Below are 20317 nucleotides of genomic sequence, written 5' to 3'. Positions count from 1 at the left end.
ATAATTGAGTTTGAAATTCCTACTTGGCAGAAGGGCATGTTGGTTTGTGGATTTATCTCCTGGGTGTCTGGCCCAGAAACTAGCTCAGAGGGGAGAGGATTTCTCTGCATTGGTGACTGTCTGGACTGGATGTTGGGTGTCCTCTCCTAGGGTGCCCAGGACTTGCTGACAGCTGTAGGCATCGAGCTTGGGACAAACAAGGTGCTTCCTTCAGGGTTAAAGAGAGCTGATTTAGGATGACAGCTGTGGCTGGCATGGGATGTGTTTCCTGGGGGAGAGGGCCACTGCCTGCTGGTGCCAGATGAGGCTGGGCATTGAAGGATCTGCTGTGTCCCCATCGCCAGGGGTAGAGCTGACTGACGTCAAGAGCAGGTCTTCTGGGAGCGTGGGCAATTTTCAGTCTCTTTTATGACAGATGTGACTCACAGGGGGCCTCTTTAACTGTCAGGGATTTGGACCAGGAAGAAAAAGGACATCCCTTGATTGAGAAAAGAGCAGCCACCCAGGTTAGAAGCAGGACTCCACCGGCTCATGGACCTGTCCTGAAACCCACTCCTGCCCTTACTGGTTGTGAGACCTCAGAAAGGACATTTAACTTCTCTGAGCCTCAGTTTCCGCCACTGTAAATTGGGGGTGATAAAAGGACTTTCCTCATGGTGGGGGGTGGGGTGGTGGTGTTGGATGGTTTACGTGAGATCCTGAGTGGTACAGAGTTGGGACTGAAAATCAAATGTGGCCTGAATGTGAGGGGTTGGCTCAGATGTCGGGGGGAGCTGTGGGAACCGGAAGTCCTGAACCAGGAGAGGCTAGAAATGCCAGGGATGGAGGGTGCCAGGGTCAGAGCCTCACCCTGGCTTCCCTTCCCCCACTTGCTGGTGTGGCCTGAAAACATGGCAGGGTCTAGGAGGAGACCTCCGATCACTGCCCCTCTTTTCCTGAGGGGCAGTGGGGCCTGACCGGCTCACATGGGCCTTTCTTTCTCTGTGTTTCTCTTATCTCCTGTGAAAAATCCCAGACATGAAGGGAAATCAGAAGCAGGGTTCTGGGGAAGGGCAGGGCGGCTTTCCTGAGCCTGGCTGTGCGACGCCCTTTATCTCCCCATCACTGATTCCTGGGGGGCTTGGGATCCATCAGCCTGGGGCCTGGGGTCTCCTCCCCGTCTCCAGGCTGGCCTCTGCTCCGTGCATCCCGTCTGCTCCATATTCTCGGCCTCTCCCGGTTCTGGCAGCTCACATTTTCTGGGGGTCTGGAAAGACAGCAGCAACCCAAAGTTCCTCCTTCTAGGAGCTTTTTAAAAACAAGTTTATTTACTTATCTTTGGCTATGCGGGGTCTTCACTGCTGCGGGCTTTTCTCTAGTTGTGGTGAGTGGGGGTTATTCTCTAGTTGCGGTGTGCGGGCTTCTCATTGTGGCGGCTTTAGGTGCGAGGGCTTCTGTAGTTATAGCTTGTGGGCTCAGTAGTTGTGGTGCATGGGCTTAGTTGTTCCATGGCATGTGAGATCTTCCCGGACCAGGGATTGAACCCATGTCTCCTGCATTGGTAGTCAGATTCTTGACCACTGAGCCACCAGGGAAGCCCTCCAAGAGCTTTCTGTGTTGTTTCCACTGCCTGAAGGCATTGGTAGTTTTCACTCACCAAGGCTTGGCTGGACTTTTGCCCAATCCTGCTTCCTGCTGCCAAGATCCTCTTTGGGGACCAGTCATTCCTCTCCTGTATCACGCAGACTCATCACAAAAGTGGGAGATGGGGCAAAGGGCCCCATTTTACAGCTGAGGAAACTGAGGCCCAGAGGGACTGTGCGTGCTCACCTCTCCCCTCCTTTCCCTAATTCACAGCCACCCTCTCTGCTTTGGGAACGGGTCCCAACCCTCAGTGAAAGTGAAAGTCGCTCAGTCGTGTCTGACTCTTTGCGACCCCGTGAACCCCGTGAACTGTAGCCCAGCAGGCTCCCCTGTCTGTGGGATTCTCCAGGCAAGAATACTGGAGTGGGTAGCTGTTCCCTTCTCCAGGGGATCGTCCCAACCCAGGGATCGAACCCAGGTCTCCTGCATTGCAGGCGGATTCTTTAGTGCCACTGAGGGTTGCATTGGTTGCACAAAAAGCCAGTGCAACCCTCAGTGGCACTGGCCTTTTGTCCTTTGGTGGGGCTCACAGAGTATCGATTCAGTTTGGAGTTAGGCAGACCTGGGTTCAAATCCTGAGTCCCTTGATGACCATCTGGGTGACCTCGGGTCGGCTCCTCTCTCTCACCTGTAAACAAGACTGATGGCAGGTTCTTCCCTGAGTCATGGGGGTAAGAATGAAAGGAGATGATCCATGTAAAGGGCTTAGCAGTGGGCCTCACACTTAGTGGGTCCCTGCGAAGACTTCTGGGCCCTAAAGTTGGGGTACCTGGCGAGTCCTCCATAAATACTTTCTGAAATGAGATTGAATTATTTAATCACCCCGTTCTGCTCCAACCCCCAGTCTGTTAGCAGCTATTTTTTTTTTTCCTGTAAAGGATGAGGCTCAGTTAGAGACTGAGATCAGAGAGTTTAATTGGCTTCCTAAGGTCACACAGCTCATAACAAAGGGAGTCAGGCGGCTGGTGCCGCTCCCTACATTGGCCTGGACACCGCAAAAGCTGTTCCTAGCCTCCTAGTCCTCTGCCCAGAGCCCACCTACCCTCCGCCTCTGTGCTTTCCAGTTCTCTCCACTGATGTCACACTCGCCCTATACCAATTAGGGTTAGCTCACGCATCTTCCCTGGTGGCTCAGCGGCAGAGAATCTGCCTTCGATACAGGAGCCGCAGGAGACTTGGGTCTGATCCTTGGATCGGGAAGATCATGGCAACCCACTCCAGTATTCTTACCTGGAGAATCCGCATGTACAGAGGAGTCTGGTGGGCTACAGTCCATGGGGTCGCAAAGAGTCGGGCACGACTGAAGCAGCTTAGCAGGCATGTATCTTCCATCGCTCGATCAAAACATGAATGAATCTCATACCCATTCCTCAGAAACCTGTTCTCATCTAGACATTCCACTGAAAACCAAAGGGATCAACTCCTTCGCCTTGAGGCGTCAGCAGCTGATGACAGTTCTCTGGAGAGGGGTTGGTGAGCCTGGTGCCTCCAGCCAGCACGGAGCATCCTTGATGGTAGACCCCCAGGCTCTGCGGACACAGGTGAAGGGAAGGGGAGACTCTGGTCAGGGATGCTCCAGCAGGTTAGTAAGGGGCAGCCTCCCCGGCTTTAAGGACCTGAGGACAGGCAGTGACTGAGTCAGTCCCATAGAAGTCTGTATTACAACTTCCTCACTCCTCCACTGGGACCTCTCTGTTCCTCCCTTTTCTTGTAGAATTGCAGTGACTTTTATTTTTTTAAATGTGACAAAGCTGCATATCAGCAGAACTGAGAAACCGAGGGGGCCCGGGAGGCCATGGGGGTAAGTGTTGCAATCTTGGCAACCCCTCATCTACCCTGCCTGCCTGCTGGCCTGAGGCTTTCTGTCAGAGCCTGCGGGCTGCTGTGGTTAAAGCGTGGTCAAGGCTGCGTCCTGTGACGTGGATGAGGAGCCTGAGGTCCCGTCCGCTTCTGCTGAACTTGTAAAACTGTCCTCTGACTCGGGGAGCCTTCCTTCCTTTGGTATGTGTTGGAGCCGGTGCCGGGAGACCAGGGGGAGAAGCCCGTCTCATCCAGGTGTGTTTGGAGAGGCAGGATGGCATGGTGGTCGGGGCTTCTGGAATCTGACCGCCTGACTTCAAATTTCTCACCTTCCTAGCTCTGCAGCCTCGGTTTCCTCACCTGTGAAATGGGGGTGATGCTGCCTCACAGGCCCCGTAGGGGGAAGAGTTGGGGAAACATGGGCTTCCCAGGTGGCGCTGGGGATAAAAGATCCGCCTGCCAATGCAGGAGACACAAGCAACCTGGGTTCGATCCCTGGGTCCGGAAGATCCCTTGGAGGAGGGAATGGCAACCCACTCTAGTATTCTTGCCTGGAGAATCCCCATGGACAGGCGAGCCGGGCGAGCCACAGTCCATGGGGTCGCACGGGGTCAGACACAAATGAACGACTAACACTTTGTGGGAACATGGATCTAGGGGAGGGCATATTTTAATTTTTAATTGTTATTATTTTGGTACTGGCTGCCACCTGTTGTTTAAAGGAAAGAACCTGGGGTTGGGGAAGTTGGACACATGAGGGACACACTTAGCTTGGGGCCCAGAGTTTGGTACATGCGCAGCATTTGCAACCTGGTCACTAGTTGTCCGTGTCCCCAGGGCGAATTTAGTGACAAGTTCAGCCCCTTTCTTCTTTCTTGCTGCGGGGCTTTGGCCGGGTGCTGCGCCTTGCTGAGAGCCGTGTTCCAGAAAACTGGAGCTCCGTCAGCTCCATCCCTGGTGGTTGCACAGACGTGGGGGTGACCTTAAAGGTGGCCCTGGCCCCTAGGGCAGTGAGCAGTTCTGGAAGCATCTGAAAGTCCTCTCTGGGTGTCATCCTTATCCCTTGGGCTGGGGGTGGAGGTGGTGGTGACTGGCTGGTTTCTCCTCTAAGATGTCACAGGGAAAGGTTGGGGGCACCCCCAGACACTCAAATTCCTTAGGAGGTTTGGAAGCTCATGGGGTGCAGAGCAAGGCCATTGTGGGGCACCGAGCTGAAGGCTGGCTGCCTGGTCCCTGCCTTTTTCCTTCCTTCTTTCTTCAGTGGCCTGTGCTCTGAGCCAGCCGACATCTTCCAGAACTTGAGTGGATGGATCTTGGGACAAAACCAAGCACTTCCCCATCCCCGGCAAAAGGGTCCTCAAGGCCAGATGCCGGCTGCATCCCAGGTGGTTCTCCACTCTGGGAGCTGGCTGTGGTCAGAGGAAGCGTGCCCCAGCTGACCAAGAAACATGCCCCGGGTGCCCACCCTGCACCCAGCACGCCATGCCCCTTATTAGCCGTCTGCAGGGAATGAACACAGGAGCCCCGTGAGCAGTGGGCCACTCCTGGATACTTTGGGGACCTTCACTTGAAGCCCCCTCTTTCCCTTAGGGAAAACCAATCCTCACTAGAGTTATTCTGAGGTGGTGTGCCTTGTTTTTAAAACACACAAAATTATTTTGAGGCCATACACTATTAAAGGGACTTCCTTGGTAGCTCAGATGGTAAAGAATCTGCTTGCAGTGCGGGAGACCCAGGTTCGATTCCTGGGTCGGGAAGATCCCCTGGAGAAGGAAATGGCAACCCACTCCTATAGTCTTACCTGGGAAAATCCCATGAACAGAGAAGCCCGACAGGCTACAGTCCATGGGGTTGCAAAGAGTCAGATATGACTGAGCGACTTCACTCACTTCACACTGTTAAAAAAAAAAAGCATGGGAATTTTGTGTTCAGCGCCACACCTTGGAGTTGTGTTCCTTGGAAATCTTTGGTCCAGCCCCACAGAGAGGCCCCTCATCTGATTCTCATCGCTATGGCTCATCCAGAGAAACCTGGGGTAGGGAACGCCTGGGTCGTCAGGTCTGAGCGGGGCTCTCATAGACTATTCGCTTGCCTTTCCATTGTGTAGGTGAGGAAGTAAAGGCACAGAGAGGTTAAGTGACTTGCCCAAGGTCACACAGCTGGTAAGGGCAGAGCCAGAGTTTGGACTCAGAGGGCTTTAACTGCAGCACTTGCAATCCCAGAAGAGGAAACTGAGGCCCAAATGTGACGTCAGAGGAAGAGGCCTGGTGTCCAGTCCATTTCTCCAGCCATGCTGGCTCCTGAGGTTGGCCCGGCAGTGTCTGAGCCCCATATCCTCGATGCTGGACCAGAGGGCACCTTCCAGCTCAGGGTCCTTTGAAAGATCCGTGGGCTCTTGGCTCAGAGAGGGGAAGAGAATTGTGCAGATTCTCTGAAATTTAGGATCAGAGTTGAGCCTGGAACCCAGACCTCTTATCTCTTCTTGGTTTCCCTCGGTGGGGAGATTCAAGGATCAGGGTTTGGACAGAGAACATAGAACTGTGCTGCAGGTCTCAGCTTCCTTGGATGTCAAGTGACAGCATTGACAACCCCAGCCTACTGGAACCTGTTATCTGGCCCTGTTTTTTAAACCAGCTTGCAGAGAAATGAAAAGAGAAAACAGACAACATAGTGAGTTTTTCTCATAGAGTAAAGAGTTTATATCTTATAAAAGTGAGGCCCCCGTCCCATCGATTTTTATTGGTCTTAGGTACCATTTGTTTCCTGAGATGGTGAGGTTGGTCGAGGACAGTTTTTCAGTTTGCCATGCCCTTGCTGGGCCAACATGAAAAACTGGCAACTCTGGGACAGTCTCATAAGCGTTTGGAAAATGTAACTGGATTGGGAAGTCCCACAGTTTGGAGTTCGCTTGAGCTGAGATGGTCTCTTGGGCTCCTTCAAGGTGAGGCTGAGGTGGGGATGCCCAGAAAGGACGGAGAAACTGGGCATGGAGGTGAAGGCTCCAGCTGCCAGCACCAGGGCTGGACTGCAGAGGGAAGGAGGTACCTGGCATGCCGTGGGTCCCCAGTGAGGGCAACAGGATGCGATGGTTGCCGTGTGAGGGCTCCATTCATGACTCAGAGTCTGGGCAGCAGGGGAGGAGAGAGAGAATTAGGGAAGAGAAGATGAAAGGGGGAGATGCTGATCATGGACCAGAAGGCCACAAGACGGGGAGGAGAAGCAGAACCCGGAGAGGGGCCAGGAGCCTGCTCCAGCTGGGAGCGAAGCAGGGCTGAATGCGGAGGAGTTGAGGGGCTCTCCAGAGTCTCTTTTGAAGTGGGGGATACACAGGAGAGAACAAATGAAAGACAGCTTGGCTTCTGAGCTAGGTATCTTTTTTATTTTTTAAAAGTTTTTATTTTGTATTGGGGTGTAGCCGATTAACAAACAATGTTGTGTTAGTTTCATCTCCAAGGTGAATAGCCAAGGGACTCAGCCACACTTAATACATGTATCCCATTCTCACCCACACTCCCCTCCCATCCAGGCTGCTATATAACATTGAGCAGAGTTCCCTGTGCTCTCCAGGAGGTCCTTGTTGGTTTAGATGTCTGTCTTTGGTGGAGGCGCCCCAGAAGCAGAGCCTGAGGCCAGGGTTCGGTGAATGCGAGGCCTCGAGGGTGTGTCTCAGGCAGGGCTGAGACCTGGGGGAGTGGAGGGAGGCAGGGTCCCACCAGTTCCGGTTGGAGCTCATCTTTGACTGCACATTCTGACATTTTGCTCATCATGCAGGTTATGTATTAGTTTTGATTTTTAAATATTGCCACAGAAGTATTATTTATCCTGATGAGTGAGCTTGGCGGGGCATACCTTTGCATTTGTATTCAAGGATCTGTCAGGGGGAGGAACTCAGCAAGAATCTGATCTCAAGTGGAGACCAGCCTCAGCCTGATCCCAGCAGGAGACCGTGGAGCCTGAATCGTACACGAGGCAGTGAGGGAGGAGCAGCTTCTGCTTGGTTGAGGGCATTTCCCGGGAGAAGGGGGCAGCTGTGAGCTGTGATATTTAGCGCTCTCTGCAGCTGTGAGTTGGGTGCCCCCCTCTAGCCCGTAAAGGTGATCTGGGCTTACACCATCAACATCTCTTATAATATTCTTTGTGGTTCTTTGAGAGGTGGCAGTAAAATTTTGAATTATGGCTATTGGCTTGTTTCTTTAAATATGACTGAGATAGAGCTTCTGGGCCCCGCTTCCATTCCTATTGTAGAGTGGATGAATGAGTGAATGCTTTGCAGCAAGGAGGGTGTCCTGGCTGGAGGCGAGGGGAGCAGGATGGTCAGTGGAGCTAGTGTGCATGTGGCCCCGCCGGAGGTGGGGGCTCCTTTCAAGTTGTTGATTCATTTCCTTGGAAGGTGGGAGCTGGGGAGAGGAAGGCCAAGTGGAGTGAGTAGCTATGATTCTAGCCATGGAAAGAGGAGCAGAGGGAGGAGGAATCTGGCTTTGGGTTTCTTAGGAGGGTCTCCGTATTCCTAGCTGCTTGCCTGGTTCCTGGCAGATAGTATGTGCATGTTGAGGTTTCCTGAATGTATAAATAAGAAATATGTAATCTGTCATCAGTGTGAAGGAAGCTCTGAGAGGAGGTTTTCTAGAGTCACACTCTCTGATGACTGTACCGCATTCATGTCCGGGGCAAGCCATACCATCGTAAGAACTGTAATCACACTTGACAACTGTAATAACAGAAATAATGATGGATAATTTACTGCGAACTTAATGTGGACCAGGCATTGTGCTGGGTGCTTTATTCCTTCTCTTATTTAGTTTTAATACCAACTTTGAGGAGTATGTACTATTTCTGTTCCATTTTATAGATCTAGAAACTGAGGCACAGAGAATTTAAGTGACAAAGAAGTCTCACAGGTCATAAGTGGCAGAACTGGGATTTGAACTGGGATGGTCTGGCCCTAGAACTGGCCCACTTCACTATCACCTGTTAACCATGGCTTTGGGATCAAGTTCTGGCTCCTCTCTTTTCTAGCTGTGTGACCTTGGGCAAGTTTCTTGACCCCTCTGAGCTTCAGTTTCTGCAGTTGTGAGGTGAGGGTAGTATCAGGGCTCTTGGGAGGCTGGAGCAAAGTGAGGGATGGGAAGGATCCTGAGGGCTGACGGTGATGGTTCCCACGACTCAGCATCACGGCAGTTTCAAGGGTCCCCACTTGTGGCTACAAGCTGCGGGGGCCCTTGGAAACCTACACCAGTAAGTCATTGCCAGGGTTCTTGGCAGGAGGGTAAGGAAAAGGGAGGAGGGAGACAAAGCCTCCTCTGTCAGCCCCTTGGGGCCTGCCCCAAGTTGGGAAGATGTGAATGCTACAAAGAGAGAGATGAGGAGTGCCTGGGCGTGGGGTGGGCACCCTGTTGCCCGCCAAGATTTGTTCTTCATGAGAAATGGGTGGAAAATTACTTTGGATCCTTTCCTGAGAGGCTGGTAAGGCAAGGGCCGGTACACAAAGGGGAGAGGTTTCTCCACACCCCAGGCATGTGATCCTGGCTTTATTTTAAAACAGAATGAAACCTGAAATCACCTCAAGTTGGCAGCTGCTGGGGACTATCAAGGTTGCCAAACCAGCTCCAGAAAACGGCTTCCCGTGGGTTCAGGCACCAGGCTCTGAGCTTGGGGTCAACACCAGAAATCTGCTGGCTGGTCCATCATGACCCTGTTGTCTGTGTAGCCTGATTCCTCCAGCCTAAGTGCCTTCTTCTCTGGGAACCTGCAGGGTCTGGATCTACCCTTTGGTGTTGTTGAGGGGCCCTCAGGACTAAATCTGTCTCCCTCACTCTGTAGATAGTTTCATACACTGCAGAATTCTTTTCTGATCCCAGTCTACATGGCTCTGAATCATTTTTTTTGAGACATTAAAGCACAGAACAGCCAGTGAAAAGGGAGGGCTTAAAACTTGCTTGCTCATCATAAACGAAAGGGTTTGAGAACCCCAGACACTATGAAGAATAAGTGAGGAATGACATACACACACACAATGATTTTTTATAATTATTGTAATACATACATGATGATGAACTCTAACATTAAAAGACTGGAAACAAGCCAAGTGCCCATCCTTAGGAGACTGGTTAAGTAAATTATGGCAAATCCAATAATGAAATACTATGCAGCCATGAAAAAGGATGGGTACTTTTTACATACTGATAGAAAATCATCTCCAAGGTACATTGCTGGGTAAAAAAGACAAGATGCCAACCTTGTAATAGACCAACCTTAGTGCAAAACAGGGAAGAATTTAGGATATATATTTGTTTTCATTTAAAGATACTCTGAATGGGCTCAGATGGTAAAGAATCTGCCTGCAATGCAGGAGAACAGGGTTCAATCACTGGGTCAGGAAGATCAGCTGGAGAAGGGAACGGCAATCCATTCCAATATTCTTGCCTGGAGAATCCCATGGACAGAGAAGCCTGGCAGGCTATAATCTATAAGGTCGCAAAGAGTTGGACACGACTGAGCGACTAACATGCACATACACACACACACTCTGAAAGGAAACGTAAGACACCAATAATAGGATTTGGGTGCTGTGGGGACTGGGTGGATGGTGGTAGGTAAGGAATGAGGATTTGCATTCTTACCTTTTTATAATTTTAGATAATCTTGAATGTCATCAATTAGATGGAGTCATGTTACCTAGTCAAAAATTTCTATTAGAAGAGCCAAATTAGAATTGTTCATGGATGCCCATTAGGCTAATAGCAAGTGCTGTTATGAAGTAGGATTATAAACACTAATATCTGTGGATTTCTTGTAATATTGTACATTAGCTCCTCTTCCTGACTCCAGCTTCCTCGATGTCGCAAGGAGAAGGTTCCTTCTGGTCCACTTGAATGTAGCCTGAGAGGGTCCTGTTTGAGGCTTATGTAGGATCCACTCCTCCCTCCAGCATCACAGCATCCTGGTGGCTAAGACATACTCCCGGTGGTCCCTCGTGGCCACGGGTGGTCCCACCAATGTCTCACAGTGCACTGGCCATCTCATTCCAAGAGACTCCTTGAATGCCTGACCCCTTGATGAAGTGTCTGCAGAAGAGAAATGTGTCCTCTGGGCTGATAGCCAATGGACACAGAGTTCCTCTGCAGAAAGTAATGACTGAAAAGCTGTGCTCTTAGGGTTTGCAGGTGCCCTTGCCAGCATCCTGTTTCTGTAGATCAGGGTAACAGGCAAGCCGGGGGCAGTGCATGTCATGACACCCCAGGCCTGTCCCCGGTTGGTGAAGAGCATGGTTGGGTTTAGTCTTTGTCACAGAAAATAATGTCCCACTGGGCTTCCCTGGTGGCTCAGATGGTAAAGAATCTGCCTTCAGTGAGGGAGACCAGGGTTCGATCCCTGGGTTGGGAAGATCCCCTGGAGAAGGGAATGGCAATCCACTCCAGTATTCTTGTCTGGAGAATCCCATGGACAGAGGAGCCTGTTGGGCTACAGTCCATAGGGTTGCAAAGAGACGGATATGACTGAGCAACTATCGTTCTGCCACGCTAAGAGTATCAAAACATCAGAGAAACAGCATCAGGGAGAATGCCTCGAGGGCCGCACAGTTCAGGCCCTTTCCCAGACATTCTAGAAATTTCTTCCCATGAGGCCGGCAGTGCATAACCCTGGGTGTCTAGACGAAAGCAAATAGTCACTGCTTTCCTGGCATGACTGGGGAAAGCGGCTCCTGCTAATGGCCTTTGGGGACAGAGCTGCCAGCCTACAGAAAGGGGCGCTGCATTCAGGCAGCTGGTTTGGAAGCTTCGGGCACCCGGAACCTCAAGGCTGCATCCACCATCAGCTCGTCACGGAGGATGCTGACCTGTGTGCATCCTGCCGTGTCCTCTGGACAAAGTTCCTTCTGCTCCTGGTCCCCAAAGATTTTACCTTCTCCCAACGTGGGTTTGTTTTAAGCCAAGGGGCACGTGACTCCTGTAACTGATTTTGCTTTTCCAGGCTAGGAATCTGGTGCGTCTGCTGTGTGGCCCACCCAGACTAAGTATTTAGGACATTACTTATCGTCTGCATTTTTCCCCTCAGCCCTGGCTTCGTTCTCTGTCTCCACCCACGTGTCCCTTCCCCCTTTCACTCTCACTCTTAATTCACGTTCCCTTGGATACTGAGCCTCTGTGGAGCTTCACCCCCCGACCCCCAGCCCTTCTGGACCAAGTGCATAAGCTGAGACACAAGCAAACACATAATTTGAAGAAAAAAAAAAGCCTGCAAGTCAAAGCAGCCTGTGGAGCACCCCTCCTCTCTGGCCCGGGGGAAACAGCCATTCCAGTTGGTAGGAGTCAGCAGGTAAGGGGTTAAGAACGATCCAGAGGAAGTGCTGGTCAAGGTTAAAGTGAGGAAGTGGCCGCTGCCAGGGGAAGGAGGTGGCGGGCTTATCCTGTGTGACTCTAGGGGGCTGAACAAGGCTTGAGGGGAACGTGGTAGGTTGCTGGAGTTCAGTTTAGTAAAAAAAAAAAAAAAAAAAGGAAGAGCTTTCTAATGACTTGATGGGTTTTTCTAGAAGTTCTGCTGTGGAGGTCGGGGAGGAGAGAGAGAGAGGCGACCTTCTCTGGAAAGTAGCGGAAGCCAGGGAGAGATTTTTTTTTTTCTGTTGATTTGGTTCTGAGCGATGAACTCAAGGGCCCAGGTGACACCCGAGGGGAGGTCCTAAGTGGAGGGTCCCCCATTTCAAGGTAAAAGCGAGTCTCAGAAACCAAGTGACTTACCAAGCGGCCTCTGCTTCCTGCTGCCTGTGTGATGATGTCTGGTGTCTTTCTAAGCTCCATCAGGCACTGGTTTTCGCCCACGCTTCTCTCTATAGCATCCTCACAGCTCGCATGGTGCCTGGCAAAGATCTGTGAAATTTAATCTAACAAAAACCTAAAACAAAGTTTGTTTGCTTTGCTTTTTTTTTTTTTTTTTAATGATGGCAGAGCCAGCATACAAACTCAATGTTATCTGACTCCAGAAGTAGTTACTTTCTTCAAACGTCACAGACACAGGGTTGGTTTGTTGGAGCCAGGATTTTTATATCGGTAGGGCCACCTACTCATCCTGATTTGCCTGGCGTATTCTGATTTTAGTACCACAAGTCCTGTTTCTCAGGACATCCCCAAACTGGGATGACTGGTCAACCTATATACCTCGTACGTGTGATCTCATGAAAGCTTTACATTGGCCCACTCTGCAGATGAAGAAACTGAGTCATGACCCAAGATCTCAGGGGCCCGGTTGGCCCTGGCTTTGCTGCAGCTGTGTAAGGCTTAAGCTCTCCTCGGCTCTGGGCTGCTCTCCTCTGTAATGTGGGGGTGGCACCCCTTGATGCTCTAGCCTCTCCAGCAGTGGCTTATAGGATTCTGGAATTTCCTCTGGACTTCAGCTGTCTGTTTTTTCCTGTTGAGGGTGGGAAGCAGTTTTCCCAGGGAGACCCTTTCTGGATTAAGGTTGAGTTTCTCCTTGGGAAGAGGTGACGGCACAGTGACGGGGTCAGGGTGGGGGTCAGTCTGTCCTTCCTCCTCTCCTTCCCTCCCCACCCCCTCCTCGAGCCTGGGAACAGGGTGGGATCATGAATGTTAAGTACTGCACCAACGCCAGCCCTTCCGTCAGCTGGCTGGGCTGGAGCCAGGCCATTCCAAGGGCCAGAGCCTGCCTGAGTGCCTCAGGGGCCCTGCGGCTGGTGCTGGCAGCCTGGGCGGCTTGGGGCTCCAGGATCTCTCAGGGGTCCTCCCTGCTGGACAGGCTTCTACAGCCCTCTGCCTGCCCTGGAGCATGGTGTATGGCAACTGCATTTGGCTGGACATGGCTGTGTAGGGTCCCTGTGGGCTCTTTCAGGTGGGGTTGTGGATAGTGAGACACTGCTGCCCTGCCTGCCCTGTGCATGGGGCTGGGGGTGGGGGTAGGGGGAGTCAATAGGTGCAAGAACAAGGAGCCTTGCACACAGTGGAGCCCCCAGCCATCAAGGGCGGTCACAGAGTCAAAGTGATTGAAGATGTGGGCATCAGAACAGCCCAGGATCAAATCTCACCTCTGCCTCTTCCTAAGTGTGAGGTCTTGGGCGGGTGGCATTCCTTTTCTGTGCCTCAGTTTCCACATCTGCCAAATGGGAACGAAAATGCCCACCTTGAATATTTGTTCTGAGTAGAGGTACTGGGTGTGCAGTTGGCACCCGACAAGTAAGGGTTAATGTTATCACCACCCCCTACCCCAGCCTCAGGGTGGTTTTGGCTCCTCCCACCCCAGGACATCACCCAGGGATGCCAGAAAGACCCAAGAGAGGAATGGATGGAGGTTGAACACTTGTCACAGCCTTGTGGGCCTGGCAGCCCACCCAGGGTGCTTGGAAGTGCTGTGATAAGGACAGGGGAACATCTTAAACAGCTGTGTGGATTGCAGCTGGAGTGCCCTGGAGCACGGGCTCTGCAGGCCCACAGATCCAAGTCCAAGTCCTGGCTCCACCAGGGCTGCCTGGTGACCCTGATCTGGTTCCTTTCAGAGCCTGAGTTTCAGCACCTGCTGAGTGAGGATAATAAGCATTCCCTGCTTGGGTGGCGATGATGGTGGGGAGATAAGGAAGGCCGAGTGTCCAGCTGGGCACCGGGCACGTGTCAGCACCATCATTCCCTGTCTTCTTACCTCTTTGCTGGCTGCTCTGCCTGCCTTTGTGTAGAGGGGGTACTGAGGCTGGGAGGAGTGCGAGGACAGGAGAAGGGCACCCCCAGCAGAGGGACTCGCAAGAGCAAAGGCCTGGAGGCCTTGAACACCACGCTTGGGGCACTGGGCTCCTGGGGCACAGGGAGAGGTTGTCTTGGAAGGATGTGGGTGCTGAGTTCCCCCAGAGGCCCCTCTCAGCTTCCCACGAACCCTGCAGCCCTGCCCTGGGTGGGTGCGTGCAGGTCACTGACCTCCCTGTGGCTGCCCAGGGGGAACAGAGGCCAGTGCTCACGGCCAGGGACCCTCCCTTCCTCTCCTGGCAGCTTATCTGGGCTGCCTTTTCCCCTTGACCTCCCCTCCCTGGAGCCCAGGAACGTCAGGATCACGCACATACGCGCCCCCCATGTACACGCCTGTGGCCTTGTTTTCATCAGTAGTGAGATAACAAGAGCCAGGATCTATGCTAAGCACCCTCCATAAGTCTAGTTATTTAATCTCAGAATAGTTCAGTGCAAGAAGAATCACTATTTCCCCCCACTTTGCAGATGGGGACACCGAGGCACGGGGCAAGTAAATGATTCTCCCTTGGTCCCCAGCTAAGATTAAACCCAGGCAACCTGACTCCTGAGCTAGGCACTCAGCCCCTCCACCATCTGGCCTCCTTGAGAACTTGAGTTTGATGGGCTTGTTGTCTGGCCTGACCAGAGAGGGAAAATGCTTGCCTAAAGTCCCACAGCAAACCAGGGACAGGATGGGAGATTCTGTCAGTTTGAGCTCAAAGTTGTGTACTCCATGTACTCCTCAGGTTTGCTGGAGTGGGAGATGGGGAGGGGGGTCAAGTTGCATCCGTGGGAGGTCCCATTAACCCGTCATTTAGCATAAACCATTCTCTCCCTGCCTCTCTCCACACCCACAACCTATGGCTGAATCAGCCTGAGCCAGTGAATGATGGGGCAGAGGGTGAGGGTTGGAGGAGGGGAGGGGTGTTGGACCCCACGCCATTATTACTTTTACTGCAGTTAATTGTGGGGGAGTTAAAAACAGAACTCCAATGATGGACTTCAAGGCCCAGCAGCAGGGCTTACCAGGCACCGGTTTTGGGTAGCGGATACCTTTCTGAATCCAAAAATCAGACCTCAGAGGCTGCTCTTTCGTCTACACCCATGCTCCTGGACTTACTGCCTCCCACTGGCATCCCAGCATGAGCATACCTTGTATGCTCTGATTGCCCCTTGGCATTGCCCAAGGATGGGGAATCAGTGTTGCCATGGTGACCAGATTTCACCCATGGCATTAGGGACTCTGGGGGCAGGGGTTGGGTCTCAGCCCCTGGGACTGGCCAGTATGATCTGGCTTTTCTCATGAAGACTCATCTCAGTGTATCTGGTCCCCACTCCTCTGCTATTCCAAGATTTTTCTTGGAGCATTGGCGGTTGCCGTGGAAACGGCTTTTGAGGCAAATGTGCCTATGTGAGCTGAGGAAGAATTCCTCAAGAAAATGGGGAGATTGCCATACTCCCCGACTCTGTGAGGGGGGCTCTTGATTCTGGAGTCTCCGAAGACTGCTGCTTCTGGGTGGACCTGGAGCTAGAGGAGGATTTGCAGTCAGCTCATCAGGCCCTTTGCTAGCCTCTTGCCTCCAGTCTCTTCTCTTCCAAGGCAGTCCCCATAGCAGTCATGTGGGTTAGAGCTGGGGTCATTTTAGAAAAATGGACACCTTTCTGCTTAAAATCCACCCATGCCCCCTATTACCCGTGGGATAAATTTGGTGACTTGCAGGAGGTCTTATAATCTGACCCTCTTCTTTTCTCAGCCATATCTCCTACCTTCCCTGCAAAATCCCTGCCCCCTCCTCCCCCACCCCCCAACACACACTCTAATCTCACATTACCCAGCCTCTGTACCTTTGCACAGTTTCCTCTGCAAAGGTGCCTTGTTCCCCCACCACTCCATTAAGAAAAGGCTTTATACCCTCCAAGGTTCAACTAAAATATTACCTCCTCCAAGAAGCCTCCCCTGCTTTCTATGGTCACCTTCCCATTGATTTGTACAGAGCCAGGGCCACAAACTCAGCCAGCAACAGGGTCAGGCAGGAGGCACGATTGGCTAACTTTGGAACATTCTCCGTTTCCACAAAGAATCCACACTGTCCCATGAAAGCTGAAAGTGAGAATGACTTGGTTCATCTTTTTCTCACCAGATTGCTCTTGTTTCGAAAACAGAGCCTGGGCAGACTCTATGGTGAATTGCAGCTGATTCATTGCCCCAGAGTCAAGGAAACTATAGGGAGGGTGCCAAGAACCCCATCCGGTCTGTGATGTAGCCCAGTAGGGCTAGTTTGCGGGAAGTCTGGATTTTAGGAGACATTTCAGAGCACTCACTCTGCTGTGTTCCTGCACCCACCTCCCCTACTGTGGGGCATAGATTCCCACAGCCTCCAATAAGGTGTGTGGCTCTTAGAAGGTATTCACTAGCTGCTTTTTGAATGGATGTTTGAATGAATGGAGTCATGGTCTTTTCTGAATGTGCTAAACCTGCTTCTGCCTCAGGGCCTTTGCACTGGCCCTTCCCACTGTCTGAAGTACTCTTCCATCAGACAGTAATATGTCTTCCTCTTCCTGTATTCAAGTCTGCTCAAAGGTAATCTCATTAAGAGGCCTTCTCTGAACACTCTGCCTAAAGTAGCATCCGCCCCCATCTATACACCCCACTCCTCTTTATATTTAGTTCACAGCATATGTCCCCACCTGTTATATTCATTTCATTTCCCCAGCATTTACATAGTGCTTCCAACAAACCAGACAAGCTTCTGAACATGACCAGCGTAAACTCATTTAATCCCTGGAACAACCCTGTGAGGGAAGAGCTATCACCCCCATTTTTCAGATGAGGAAACCGAGGCACAGAGAGGTTTGGTGACTTGCCCACAGTCGCACAGCTGGTGTCAGGGCAGGGATTCAAACCCAGGCAGTCTGACTCCAGACTTTTTGTCTCCTTTATTACAATCCACACCTTCGAGAATGCCAGCTCCTCCAGGGAAGCAGCGCGTCTGTTTTGTCCCCGCTGTAGCCCCTGGACCTGTCACACAATAGGCATTTAATAAATATTTCTTGAAAGGATGGAGGAAGGAAGAAAGGAGGATCAGAGAATTGGAGGGAAGAATCCTTGGCCTTCCAAGCTTTCCGTTAGCCCAACATCAAGGCCATCTTGTCGGAAGTTTCTCAGCCTCCCGGAGGGTTTGAGTCAGCCTGTCTGGAAGGGACCCCGCCCCACCTTCCCTCCCCCTCCCTCCCCCTCCAATCGGGCTTCTGTTTTCTGACCTCTCCCAGACAAAGGTGCCAAACCGCACTCCTGGAACCCCTGGGCCCATGCTGCGCACACTTCCTCCTGTGACAGGGCCAGTGGAGGAGAACATTCCAGGCCAGAGGCAGGAAGTCTCCGGAACAAGGTGGCCTGGAGCAAACGGGGCCTTTGGGCAGCCATCGAGGAGCCGGGAGGGGCTGCTCTCAGCCAGATGTGCTGGGGCCTCAGGGCTGCTCAGGGGACAAGCAGATGGGACATGGGAGCAGGCTGGGAGCGGGCCCAGGACCGGACGCTGCAGCCTCTTGGCATCTCCAGTTTACCCACCATTTCCTGACCTCCCTCGTGGCTCAGATGGCAAAGAATCTGCCTGCAAGGCAAGAGACCCAGGTTCGATCCCTGGGCTGGGACGATCCCCTGGAGGAGGGCACGGGAACCCACTCCAGTATTCTTGCCTGGGGAATCCCCATGGACAGAGGAGCCTGGCGGGTTACAGTCCATGAGGTCGCAAAGAGCCAGACACGACTGAGTGGCTGACACTTTCCCTGACCTCTGATCCTGCCTCCAGGGTTCCAGAGAAGGCCATGCCCTGCCAAATTCCCCTTGGACTCTAAAATAATGGACCCCACTGAGAGAGTGGGAATGTGTTTTCCAGTTTCATCACTGAGAGGTAAATCCTCTTTCCTATAAAATTAATAACTACTAACATTAATAATGTTGGCAACCATGATCAGGGCAGGCAGGATGCCAAGCACTTCACCAGCCTGGTTTTATCGAATCCTCACAACTCCCAGAGAAAGAGGCTGTTTATGAGGGGCTTGAGACTCAGAGAGGTGAAGCTACCTGTTCAAGGTTACACAGCCTGTAAGTGTTGGAGCTGGAATTGAAACCTAGTTCTAAGTGACACAGAACGCGATTCCAGGGACAACTAGGAGAAGAGAATCCCGAAGTCCAGCCTGGAGATCCTGATTATACCACGCTGAAGCTGAAGCTCCAATACTTTGGCCACCTGATGTGAAGAGCCGACTCGTTAGAAAAGACCCTGATGCGGGGAAAGACTGAGGGCAGGAGGAGAAGGGGGCAACAGAGGACGAGATGGTCGTACGGTACCATTGACTCAATGGACATGAGTTTGAGCAAGCTCCAGGAGATGGTGAAGGACAGGGAAGCCTGGCGTGCTGCAGTCCATGGGGTCCCAAAGAGTCAGACATGACTGAGCGACGGAACAACCATTGCTCACTTGCCGGGTAACTTTGGGAAAGACCATGAAACTTGTTTGAATCTCAGTGTTCTCATCTGTTAAATGGGCATTAAGGGGACTCAGCATCATTTGAGACTCTATGGGGGGCCGGCTGTTTGGCTACATGCTTCGTATGGGTCATTTCCCTTCAGCTTCAGTGTCTCTGGGTCCCAGGTTGGAAATGGGAGATTGGGGATGTGGAGAATGGGCCACACAGCCCGGGCCATCTCCTTGTTAGCCTTCACTCCCCGGGTCAACAGAGGTGGGGCAAAGCTTGTTTTAACCGAGGGACTACAGTCCAGTTGAGAAATTCTTTTCGGAGGCTCCAGTGGAGGATGTGGGCATGCCGGGAAGGGAGACGGGGCCAAGAGGGGGAGGGGATGGCAGTAGCCACGGTCTCCTCATCCGGTCCTAGGCGGCATCTGGTCTGGGTGGAGAAGCCTGGGAGCAACTGCTGGCCGGCTCCCAGCCCTCCTCGGCTTCCAGATAGCATCCGGGCCCAGTTTCGAGCTCCGTGGGTTTCTTGGAAAACACAGCTCTTTCCTTTGGTTCCGAATCTGGATATTCAGCCTGGCTTTCTCCCCTCCACGGAACAGTGAGGCTGCTGGCTCTCACAGACGTGTCACCATCTGATTTCTCTATACAAACATTTGCTGAGCACCTGCTGTGTGCCAGGTACCACATTCACATCATCATCATTTCACTTCACAGTAACCCTAGGAAGGAGGTGGTGATATCAGCCCCGTTTTACTGATGAGGGCACTGAGACTCAAGGAGGGGGATGTGTCCCTGGTCACTGAATGAGGAAGGGCCTTTAAACCTGGTCCGCCTGACTCCCAAGTATGGGCTCTTAGCCACTGGGCAGCTGGGAAGGGGGTGGAGGTATAGTCTGAGACCACATCATCGCAGTCAGCAAGAACCCCAGACTCAAGGTCTTGATGGTGCGGAAGCTTGTAACTTCACCTTGAACTTCCAGCCCAGAGATCTTAGATCTGCAAAGGGGTCCCCAGAGATTGCTTCATCCAGCCCCTTGGATTTTCTGTAAAGGATTTTTATCGGGACCCCTACTATAGCTCAGAGAGGTAAAGCAACTTGTCTGAGGTCACACAGCACGGACCCAAGCCATGCTGCCTTTTTATTGGCGCAAGGCTGGGGACAGACACTTGACTCATTCAACTACAGCATCTTTTAAAGCTGGACGAGAGCCTTTGACACCATCAACTCCAACCTCCTTGTTTCATAGCTGGGGACACCAAGGCCGCAAGGGTCAGGGATTTATCTAAAGACATTTGCCAAGTAGATCTTGTAAGGCATAATAGAGCCCTGGGGGTCAAAATTTGGGTTCAAATCCTACTTCAGCCTCTTGTTAGCCACATGACCTTTAGTAAGACTTAACTTCTCTGGCCTCAGCTTCCGCAGCTCTAAAATGGCCATAAAAACAACCTCCATCCCCCTGGGTTTGTGTGAGATGATATACATGAGGTGCTTCTCAGTGTCCTGGCACACACAGTAGCAGTGTTAGTCGCTCAGTCGTGTCCGACTCTTTGTGACCCCACGAACTTTAGCCCTTCAGGCTCCTCTGTCCATGGGATTCTCCAGGCAAGAATACTGGAGTGGATTGCCATTCCCTTCTCCAGGGAGTCTTCCTGATCCAGGGATCTAACTCAGGTCTCCTGCATTGTAGGCAGATTCTTT

At 52.0% G+C, this 20317-nt stretch overlaps 1 protein-coding gene across 7 annotated transcripts in view; it reads left to right on the top strand.

The window, feature by feature from the left end:
- The window catches only part of CMKLR1 (chemerin chemokine-like receptor 1), a 43485-nt gene that overhangs the window by 6926 nt on the left and 16242 nt on the right, over positions 1–20317 (top strand). Inside the window, exon 2 of one of the 7 annotated variants that reach the window (XM_081542972.1) lies at positions 11479–11739. The exons of 5 other annotated variants lie outside the window; for them this stretch is intronic. The gene's annotated coding sequence lies outside the window, so the exon portion shown is untranslated. Of the gene's footprint in view, positions 1–11478; positions 11740–20317 lie in introns of those variants that run through there. One more of the 7 variants, XM_081542976.1, reaches the window with a different exon arrangement.

This window comes from Giraffa tippelskirchi, chromosome 11, assembly GCF_054371585.1.
Source record: "Giraffa tippelskirchi isolate mGirTip1 chromosome 11, T2T-mGirTip1v1.2.pri, whole genome shotgun sequence".
Taxonomy (NCBI): Eukaryota; Metazoa; Chordata; class Mammalia; order Artiodactyla; family Giraffidae; genus Giraffa; species Giraffa tippelskirchi.
Note: the sequence above shows the minus strand (reverse complement) of the source record. Positions and strands in the feature narration are given on the sequence as shown.